Raw genomic sequence first — 11,300 nt, forward strand, 5'->3', positions numbered from 1 at the left:
AGACAAAGCAGCTGATGAAGGGTAAAGGAAAACTCCATTAAATAGCTGATTTAATTTACTGCAGATTTTATGCAGATATGAGACACTTGAAATTAAATATAAGAAAAAAGAAAGATGGACAAGATGACAAAATGTGTTAATGTGTATTTTAATTAAATTTAGTATTTTGATCTATTGGCTGATGGATATCAAAAGTTTGATCTACAAATCAAGCATTCTGCTTAGCTTTTTGAAAAATTGAAAAGAGACATAGGCTGGAAAATACAAGCAAAGAAAGTTGAGATAACATCTACTATCAATCGTGGCAAGATGTCGTCTGGCTTTTGATGGAATTTTCTGATGTATGGGGTGATTAAATAGAGAAATCCCTGTTGTAAAAATATTTACCTCCACTATGTCAGCACATTGAGAAATAAGCATTTTTGAAGAATTCTTTTTAATCTGATTTATAACAAAGTATAACATTTCATTGTTGGAAATGTATCGAAATGCTCAGGCTACATATTCAATTTGATAATGTCCCATTTCTATATGCGTACATCAATTTTCTTAAAAACTTGCACTACAATATGTATATTATATATATATAATATATATATATAATATGTATAATGTAAGTAAACAGATGGAGAAGTTTAATGGTAGTATATAAGTTTTAAGACAGTACATTTTGTGCTTGACCTTTCTGAAAAGAGCGTTGGGAAAACAATTTCCCGTAAGCCTTATGGGAACGATGGGCTGATCCCTTTGTATTAATGAGACAAGACATTTTCCCACACAACTCAACTGCTTAGTCCATAAAAGTATTTGGAATCGGCTTTAAAAAATCCTCAGTGGATTAAGTAAAACAGAAAGCTGTGTTTTTCGCTATGTAGTGGTACAAACAGTATTAAACCCACCCCACCCACATGTACAATCAACACACACACACACATTTCCCGTCACTCTCATACATCCCCATGTGTAGGATGAGTCTTTGCCCCGCCACAGTCTATGTTGGAGCCCAGTTCAGGATTAATGTACATACAGGAAACAATGGGGCGTTCCCACTGCTCAATCAGGCCCACTCTCCTCATCTCCTCCTACTACAGCTGCCGTGGGATGCATGTGGCTTCTCCTTAGAAGAGAGGAGCACTTTGATGTGTGGAGAGAGGAGGAGAAGGGGCCAAAGAGGAGAGAAAGAGAGAGTTTAACTGCCTTTCATGTACCTCCCTCCTTCCCATTCACTCGGACGCTCCCACTGTTTTTGCCTTTAACCAAGCAACTGAAGCCAGGCACTTCTCCAGGGTTTGCCACCAGAGGCATGTCAGTGCTAGAGATTGGAGCAGCAGTGGTGAGGTTGGTGGTTAGGGCCATTGTTTCATCTTTTCTTTTCTTTTCCCCCCCAGAGATACCGTTTCTAATGACTGGCACAAGCACAAGGGAAGATAAAGGGGAATCTCAGTGTTGGATAAGGGATTCAGAAAGCTCGATATACCGGCTGCTGGCAGCCGTCATTTACAGGTCGACACAGCTAAATATAACAGCTACCTGCAGTATGATTGGAGATATTTCAGATTTCTTTATCGACAAATAGGGATGGCATGGTCTGCCAATTAGTAGGTGATCAGTATGAAGATAACTGATGATCACCTGTGATCATGGATTAAGTGTTTGGGTCATTTAACAGGCAAGAATGCCAATTGTATCCGTTTCCATTCTCATAATGATTTTCTCTATTTGAGTATGATTCCAATTTGAATACACAAGAGTGTCTGTCACGTTTTAGACAAATCAAGCCATGTCGTCTCAAGATCAGGGAACATGATTCACTTTCTTTTAAATGTTAACAAACGGAAGAGAAAAATAGTTGGTCACTTGCACTGGTTATATCCAGACACATGTTCAGGGATAGAGCAACAGTTTCCAGCCTGAAAATGTCTGACAGCAGTGGAAAAATAGCCATGACAACATCCCAGAGACCAATATCTACACTAGAAACAATTAGATTTTGCATTATATGGTCAAAAACATTGCTAATATTGGCTTTCAAGTATTTTTATGGCTAGATGATTAGGTTTCAAACAAGAGAAGTCTTCCTGCTGCAGCAGAAAACAATACTTCCGACTGTGTGTTTGGTAAGTTCCTGTCAATGACAATGCCGTCATGCCAAAGCCAGGTCCATAAATTATTATCCAAGGTTTATGTGAAAGAAATTGACAAACCCTCACCTCAAGCCCATCTAACACCTTTATGATTAGATGAAACAATGACAGGTCCAATCATTCCACACCACGCAACAAAGGTAGACAAATGCTATTGTGGCTAAACAGAAGCTAAGTCCAGCAGCCAAGCTCCCAAAATGTGGTGGAAAGCCTGAAACCAGAAGAGTAAAGAAGCTGCTATAAAAACGCTGTAATTGCAGTTTTGGAAACAGGCTCCTAAAATACGCTTTGAAAATGTAGTGTAACAAAGAGATTACGTGTAGAGGAATTCACTGTAAAGGATGTGAGCACCACATGATCTCTGTCAGACAGCATCTGTGTCTTTAGGTATCTATCCAGGTAGTTTGCTATTTTTAAAATTTTTAAAACTTATTTTACCACTATGTATATCACTCAATATTTATCTCCCATGATGCATTGTGCACAAGGGTCTCGGGGTGGGGGGGTTGAGACCCCTTGATTGACACTTGAGACCCCCTGAAAGCCTCAACAACGAAATTCTGGATGAGGCAGATGCACAATATAGGTCCGATATCTTTGTGCCCTGCAGCATGTACTCCCCGCTGACCTGCGCTCATTACACTTTAACAATAAACACCACTAGTCAGAAGTTATTAGGACCTGAACAGTCCAGAAGTTTACTTTGTGTTGATTTGATTCGCTCTCGAGTTTACGAGAAAGGTATTTAAACACGTTGACAAGAAAGTCCCACATTTTGCGCACACACAGTTCCGCTGAAACACACAACACGAGATGAGACATGACACGGCCAGGACATCAGGGTTAAAGCGACCGGAACAATGCGGACTCATGTTTTCCGACAACATCGATTAATAACTAAATACATGTGATGGTCAGTCTGTGTGAAGAGCGACAGAGACGGGCAGACACACACTCACACTGGAGCACTAGGAAGGGGGACCCCCGATTGCCACTGGGTATTTTGCACACTGATTAAAAGCTAAAGTTAGATGGTTCCCAGAGGAGAGGAATGACCTGTGTGGCATCCAAAATTGCTTTTTTTTTTTGTCAATTTATTTTTGAGCAATGACCGGATGGTTTCATACAGATTATTTCTTCAGTAAAAGGCTGTTGCAGCAGAAAGTGGATGTATGTGGCTTATCCAGAAAAACTGGGACACTGACTGTGCAAGCAGATGTCGCTGGTTATTTTTTAATTAAGTTTCATTCACCTCCACTGTACTGATGTCAGGCAGAAATCTAAGAGATGAATATCTGAACACGTAAACCCAAACATCACCACCAATAAAAGCTTTTATTAATAGGTTTGTTTTGACAGATGTCTTTGAAATATGGTAAGACTCATTAGTTCAAATGAAAGCATTGTCTATAAAAGCAGTGGTGTAGTGGTGTCTGGAGATATTCTCTGAATTTGTCTTTTTTTTTCAGCCATTCCAGCAAAGGATTAACATTGTGTTGTGACAGTGACATGTCAAACTACTCTTGCTTATTTAGTTCACCCAGAAAGGACAAATTGACACTGATGCAGATTTAGCTGAACGACCATCACAACCTGAGCCAGTGGCGAGCAGCACAGAGGTAAAACGTACTGAAACATCTGCTGACATTTTGTTTGGGTAGTTCGCCTCATGTTTGAATTTCCTTAGAGGCCGAATTTAGTTTGAGTTCTGTTAATCAGGAGATCAGGTAAAGGGAAGGAGATATTTTTTACCAGGAAGACAAACACATATATGGCCCGCCCTATTCTGCCTCTAATTGGCTTACTCTGATATTATTATCCTCACTAACCAATCAGAGGCAGATGAAATTGGGGGATGCTTTTGCTGTCCTAGGAAAAAATGGGCTTGCAGAACACGAATGAATGATGCGCACAAGAGGCGATTTAGAAGTGGGTATATGCTATGCTGTATTCCCACTGCTATGCTATGAAAAATAAGTGGGTATGCAACGTATACCTGCGTGTACCCTTCACTACACTACTGTATAAAAGGGAAAGTTATTTATTTGTGACAATGGAATGATTTGATTAATCTTCATGTTGACGGCTGAAACTGAAAACCTGACAGGCTTCAGCACTGCAGCGTTTCTCACTGCACGACAGTCAGGCCTCTCACTTGTGTGGCTGCACTGAGTCAAGACCTGCAGCAAGCTCGGTCACAACACCTCTGAGAAAAAGAAATACAGCCCACTGCTTCTGTTTATATCTCGCAGCATCACTTTGGTCATTGATATCTTCACCAATTTTTACGGCACAGAGATACGATGTAGCCGTGCCTCCGTCAATCAATAATCAATTACTGCGGGACCAAATCGCAGAGGAACTGTGCAGCTTCAGAACATTGCTTAAAGATTTTTCCCCGCCACATACATTCTGTACACAAAACGTCATGTGTGCCAATCAATTAAATATACATACATTATAGGTATATCAAAAAAACACTTTGAGATAAACGTCACACACAGTAATGCAGAGATAAACCATACAGATTGTCTGAAGCAGCTGCATCCCCCATGAGGGACGAATGCATTTCAGGGCTGTTGGATTAGGTTCAGTGCACAACCAGTTTCAGAATGTATGAGTTTCCCCACACCTGGAAGAAAACATGGAGTCTTATGAAAGCAGCATTCATGTGATTTCCGCTAAAATGGATCGAAGACTTGTGCAAATCCCATATTCGCAGGATTTAAATTGTTTGTATTGTGTCTTGTACCTTACTTACGTACATTTAGAGTCATTTTCAAATGTCACTTCTTATGGAAGGAAACCGTGTCTGATAATGTGATGGGTTTCAATAACTCAACTAGAAGCAGATAACCTGGCTCTGCCTTAAAGTAACAAAATGTATCTAACACCTCTTCATTGATAAACACTGTTTAAATAATTTTTTATCTATTTTAAAATACTGGTGTGGTGTGTCATCTCCTGTGACTCTTAGCTAGGAATAAAATGTGTGTTTTAATCAAATGTCAAACAATGTCTTTGGATAATCAAAATCGTCAATATATTCTCTGACAAATGGATTACCTGACCTATCATTTTTGAATTACTGAAAATAATCATCAGTCAGAATTGTGCGTAGTCCAAGGAACAGCGATGCAGCAGTTACTGAGAGGCTGCCTGGACAAATAAAACCCTGCTCCACACTGCTGGCAGACAGATGTATGGAGAAGCCACCTACACAGCCCATAGAAAAAGCAACGTGTGTGCACAGTATGACATGAACCTTAAAAACCCAATGTGCCACTTATCTATGAAGGACACTGTGCAATTCTGAGGGATGAGACCGGTAGCAAATCTGAAAGCCGGCTATTATGTATCAATCGTTGAAATGCCTGCATTTTCAATATCTCCCCCATGTCCTTGCTGTTTGAAGGACACAGCTGCGTCGTATGCACAAGTCAATCGCTGAAGAGCAAACACACGCATTTACATTTATATACACGCGCATTTAGCTGATGTGCTGTTCTGCAGAGTGGCTCCCGGCGAGATAGCGACGGTAGATCCAGCTCTGATTTTTTTTTAGATCTCTTATGAGGCAGAGCAAAGGTCAGAGACGGGTGGAGAGCGTCCTATAAATATGCAACCTTGGGTGAGAGAAATGTGAGGGAGAATAAGTGAACGAAATAAGAGGTCAAATGAATCGTTTTTTGTTGAGAGAAGGACAACAGGTGAGAGGAGATATTATCTTTTCCAGCACTGAATGTGCTTCCACTGGAACTTTGCAATTGTACAGAATCTGACTGTGTTTTCAAGGGGAAACGTTAATAACACCTGATGTCTTGATCTTGGGAAAGAAAAACACAGATTCCAGCTCGCTAAGAAAATATTTCCAAGGGGAAAATACAGAAATACACATAGAATTATACTAAAGAGTATAGAAATATCTGAGGGATTGGATGTGGAGCTGTTTGCTGTGGAATGCGCCTGGTGAGAACTGCTTATTACGACTGAGGGAGACGATAAACAAATTTCCATACAGAGTAATATACTTTTTAAAAAGTACAGAACGGGGACCATCTGGGGCCGATGAACGGATCCCACCGGGTCCTCCTGAGCAAAATGAGAAGGGGTTTAATTTTGCTCTTATTTTATTGCTTTGCCGAAATGTTTGAACACTCGGGGAACGCATGAAGATAACCGATGAGTCATATGTTTCATTCCGCCAACTGTGGCCATCACCCTAGCAATTGCCTGCTTTATGATTCTAAACCCGAGACAACAATCATCAACAGAAACCACAGGTGAATGCCTCGTTTCTGTGTCATGCTGTGATGTAGTTTCACTTGAAAAAAACAAACCAGATATAATGGGAGTGCATTGAGACATATTTCTACATCTGAGGTTGGTAGGCACAAAGAAATGTGGATAGTGAAGAATGATTTTTTTCAGCGTCCAACATTCTGGACTTTTTTTTCTTCAATACATTACATTACATTACATGTCATTTAGCTGACGCTTTTATCCAAAGCGACTTACAATTACACTTTCTATCGAGGGTGTAAAATAGGTATTTTGATATTTAACGATTGTTATAAAACATCTCTTCTCGTAATTGAAGCACCTACAAATGATTGTTGTTTTGTGGATGTTTAAATAGTTGAAAAACGTTTCAGGTTTTATGATGAAGCTGCTTCACCTCCAACTTTGTCCATTCTGCGTGTTGAGCAAAAATGTCATCTTGAATCATGTAGAATGGTTTTTATATCATGCAACACTTCTAAGAAAAAGATTTTCTAAAAATAAAGACACCAGAAAGGACACCATAAATATTCTTTCACCTTTTTAATCCAATACCGTCTTGCTATTGTTTATGTGTGGACTATCTTGAGTTAGTGGAGTGTTTGACAAAGATGTCTGAGTAATGTCATTAATCTGAAGTGCCAGCGTTCATTACCATTCACTGCATCTGCTTAAACTGGAGAGTTATTTTACAATTCTCTAAAGTCCAAATCAAGGGTGTCAATAATAAATTATTAACAACTAATTAAAAATGTATATAAAACAAAATGAGTCGTTCCAACTTTCTTTTTTTTAACATGCGCACAGTTGTTTTCTGTAATGTAAAGTTGGGTTACTTCATAAGTGCATATTGTTACAGACTACTGAAAGATAAAAGATGTTTTTTTTTATTCTCAATTAAAAAGAAGGATTGTGTGTACATTTCCGACTTCTCCAAAATAATTCCATGTGTTTGCACAAGCCTTCTCGCCAAAGCAAGCGTTCAGGTTCAGTGTGCGGACACGGGTGAATAACTGAGCTGGCCTCATGGGTACACACCCAGGATCCCAATGGCCACAATGAGATGCCGCAGAGAAACACGACACAATTAGAAAGAGACACAACCCATTCACACGCCTGTGCCCTGGGAGCCGCTGCTTCACAATCCTTGCATTGTAAGCCTAATAGGTGGAGAAGCATCACGAGTGCGTCTGAAAGGCCGGATCTCAATCCAGCTGCCCACCTGCAGTCTGATTTAGCCCAAGGTAAAAGAAAACCAAGCAAGGATATGTAATCCTATAAAAGAATGTTGTTCTCTACAGCAGAGTTCCAGAGATGAGTGGTATTGACACTGTCCTGGAGGCTCGCGGTGGAAGACCACTTGTTATTTGTCCCTCCCACCTGAACAGATTCGCTCCTGGACACTCTGTCCCCGCTCCCCCTTCAGCACCAGATGTCACTGATCACAGTCATCAAGTGTTCAATACTCCTTTTTCAATCCGGACATCAGCGTGGATGTACACTCCCACCGCCTTCACACAACATGTCATTAGATCTCTGAGTGTCAAGCTCTCTCTCAGTGCCACAGTAGATCACAACAAGGTCCACTAAGCACATCCCACCTCCACTTAAATACACAGTCGTGACACCAGTACTGCGGATGAGCCCCTCAATCTCCTCCAAACTGCCTCAGTTCTTTGAAGTCATCGGATTCCACAAGGTGTTGAGCACTTTCCCCCGAGACCCTGATCCATGTTGACCGCATGACATCATTTCCGCACACCCACGCTGCCAATCTCCTGTTCTGCCACATCACGACTGTGTTCCTCACATCTGGGTGACATGGTCATGTTCACGAAATGGGTTGGATTTGACGTTCGGACTCCCCCACACCATTACACCACCACCCCCGTCCACAGCAGCCTCACATTCTCTGTTCTTGGCAGACGGAGTGGAGACCGAAGCCCGTCCACCTCAAGGTTTGGGTGTGTTGTTCACTCTGAGATGCTGATCTGCTCACCACAGTTGTAAAGGGGTTATCTGAGGTATGCCGTAGCCTTTCTCCTCTGACCCATCTCATCGTCGAGGTTTTTTCCGGTTTTGCAGAACTCACTCTTTTGTTTTACTCACCAGTCTCTAGAGTAAAAACTCCAGAGAGTGTGAGAGATTGGGAGTTTCAGAAACACTCAAACGGGCCTGACAACAGCAATCATGCCACTGTCCACCTCACTAACATCACATGTTTCTCCATTCTGATGTGGGATGTGAACGCTAACTGAAGCTGCTGACGTCTACCTGCGGGATTTAACGCTGCCAGGTGTGTGTGGATTTACTGGACTGCCACAGTATTTAGAGATCAAATACGGCTGTTGTCCTTCTTCCCTCTGCTTTCCAGCTGCAGGAGTTGGGTTCTGACTTTGTCGCTTTCGTCTCTCTCCTCCATTATTTGTTTGACAGGATCTCTTCCCCTCCCCGGGTCCCTGGCAGCGGCAGTGGGCGTTCAGTGTGAAATCTGAGGCAGCAGCGCCTCTTCTTCTCCGAGGATTTCCGGCGGCCACATATACAGCAGCCGAGTCCCGACAAAGTAGCTGACAGGTAAATGTTGTGCTTACACGGTTCAGAGAACGTGTGAGAAATTGCACGGTGCGTGGCAGGCATCCAGGGTGACTGATGGAGCAACTGTACCACGCACACATGCACGGTGCGCAGAGCGAAAGAGAGAGAGAGAGAGAGAGAGAGAGAGGCAGGAAGGTTTTCAGTGGGAGAGCAAGAGCGCACACGCAAACGCGCACGTTGGTGAGACGACGCAAAGCAGAGGTTGAAGGACAGGTGGGCTTCAGCTTTGGCTTTTATGTAAAACGATGGGACAGGGCTGGATTAGGGTTTCGCGCACAGGCACGCTCTTAACACGCACCTACGGAGGGGAAACTGCAAAGTTGTAGTGACGCAAAAAAAACAACACAATCCAGAACTCGCACACATTTCCACAGCATGGTCTGGATGTGGAGCTTCACTCCGTCTTCACAGGCTTTCAAACGTTCAAAACACACACAATCACACAAACAGTGCGGAAAGACCCACGTGTGGCCTCCGATGTGTGTTTGGTTGTGCGCAACTCTTTTGCACAACATACATTTTTTGCACAACTCGAACTCTCCCCTCTTCCCCCCCCTGTCCTCACTCTCTGCTGATCCATCATGCGTCACGACCTGATCTCAACTCGAGCTGCAGCTGACCACCCGAACCCGTTCCGCCGTCTTGTGCGTTGCGCGTAAAAAAACGCGCCTGGCACGAAAACGCACGGGGTCGCATTCCTCCCCCGAGGAGAGGAAACAAACACACACACACACACACACACACACACACACACACACTGAAAACTCACCCAGGGTGTGAACGCAGGTCCTTCCCGTGCGCCTCTAGATGTGCGTGTGTCCCTGTATCCAGTAAAAAGAGGAGGGAGAAACCCGTGCGGCAAAGGCGCAAAACGAACTAGAGGACGGCAGCCATACGCCACCGACTTCCCTCCTTCTTCTCCTCTTCCTCTCCTCTTCCTCTCCTCTTTCTCTCCTTCCCTCAGTCCCTGCCTCTTCCTCGGGGCAGGCTGAGCAGCGGCTGTAATAATCCAGACATTGTCCTCTTCTTCAAAACATTAACATCAAACTACGGACTCCGATTCGTGCCACAACTCACAAGTTCACAGTTCGGAATGGGTTTTCCGCGCTCTGCTTGGAGATGGTGTGCCTCAGTAATCCGCGTTTGGAAACAGTCTGATCGAACAGTCCACGAATTTAAAAGAAGCTCCTTACGATATTGTTCTAGTCAGAGCAGTGGCTGCGGAGAAAGTTTGCTCCCAAAGTGGCTGAGAAACGGATGAGCTCGGGCGTGAAAGGAGGGAGATAATCCCAGGGAGATTAGTTCTTCCCTCTCTTCCCGCTCCGGACCAAAAGAAAACTCTCTCCTCACAGGGGCTGGGGGTGCACCTGCTGCCGGAGCAGACACGCACAGGTATCCACTGGCTGAGCGCCCTCCTCTTCCTCTTCCTCTCTGTACCGCAGTTTGCTTTTCTTTTTCAAATGTCTTATTATTCCGGATCGCCTGGGTCTCTGCGCGCCTCGGTCATCACTCACGGTGTCACAGCACTGGCGTTGCCTTTCCAAGTGACTCGGGGAAGCGCGTCTCTTTTCACCAGCGCTCTCCTCCTCTCTCCCGCTCTCTCTCCTCTCCTCTACGAGATCTGTCCATCCTGCTGGGGTGAAACCACACCTCGCTCGGCTGCGATTGGCTGAAAGCAGCGGAGGGGGAGGAGGAGGAGGAGGCGAGGGAAGGAGGTGAGGCTGCGATGATGATGAGCACCGGGGAGAGGGGATGGAGGGAGGAGGACGAGAGGATGGGAAGAATGGATAGAAGGATGAGAGATCTTGACGAGGAGAGGATGGAGAGAAAACGTGGGATGAAAGAGGAGAGACAGTTTGTGCCAGGAAAGGAGGATAACTGAGACTTGTGTTATGTGTATGTGTGTGTGTGTGTGTGTGTGTGTGTGTGTGTCTGTGTGTGTGTGTGTGTGAGGCACTGAGCTCTATGTGTTTGAGCCCAAAGGGGAGGGCTGGCTAATGAAAGTGAAAATGCTTCCCTCCTCTTTCCTCATTCATTCACAGCGCTTTAGCCAAATTTGTCTGCAAATCCGCTTTGACTCCCGGCAACACAAAATTCATTCTGACAGTGTCCCCCCCATTACGCAGCGGAGTCATACACTTCTGGCTGTCCGTCTTTCCGCCTCCTTCTCTTTATAAAATCTGGTGTCTGTCAGCCGAGCGGCTTTCTCGAGTCTGTAATGAATAAGTAAGTGGTTGAAGGGAGGCTGGAGAGTGAAGTGCATGCTGAATATACTGCCGA

At 43.8% G+C, this 11,300-nt stretch overlaps 1 protein-coding gene across 1 annotated transcript in view; it reads right to left on the bottom strand.

Moving 5' to 3' along the window:
* brinp2 (bone morphogenetic protein/retinoic acid inducible neural-specific 2) overlaps positions 1–10,640 on the bottom strand; it is a 222,190-nt gene extending 211,550 nt beyond the window's left edge. The window contains exon 1 of the mRNA XM_035170797.2: positions 9,790–10,640. The gene's annotated coding sequence lies outside the window, so the exon portion shown is untranslated. The remainder of the gene's footprint in view (positions 1–9,789) is intronic.
* Between the last annotated feature and the right edge of the window lie 660 nt (positions 10,641–11,300).

This window comes from Hippoglossus stenolepis, chromosome 11 (assembly GCF_022539355.2).
Source record: "Hippoglossus stenolepis isolate QCI-W04-F060 chromosome 11, HSTE1.2, whole genome shotgun sequence".
NCBI lineage: Eukaryota > Metazoa > Chordata > Actinopteri > Pleuronectiformes > Pleuronectidae > Hippoglossus > Hippoglossus stenolepis.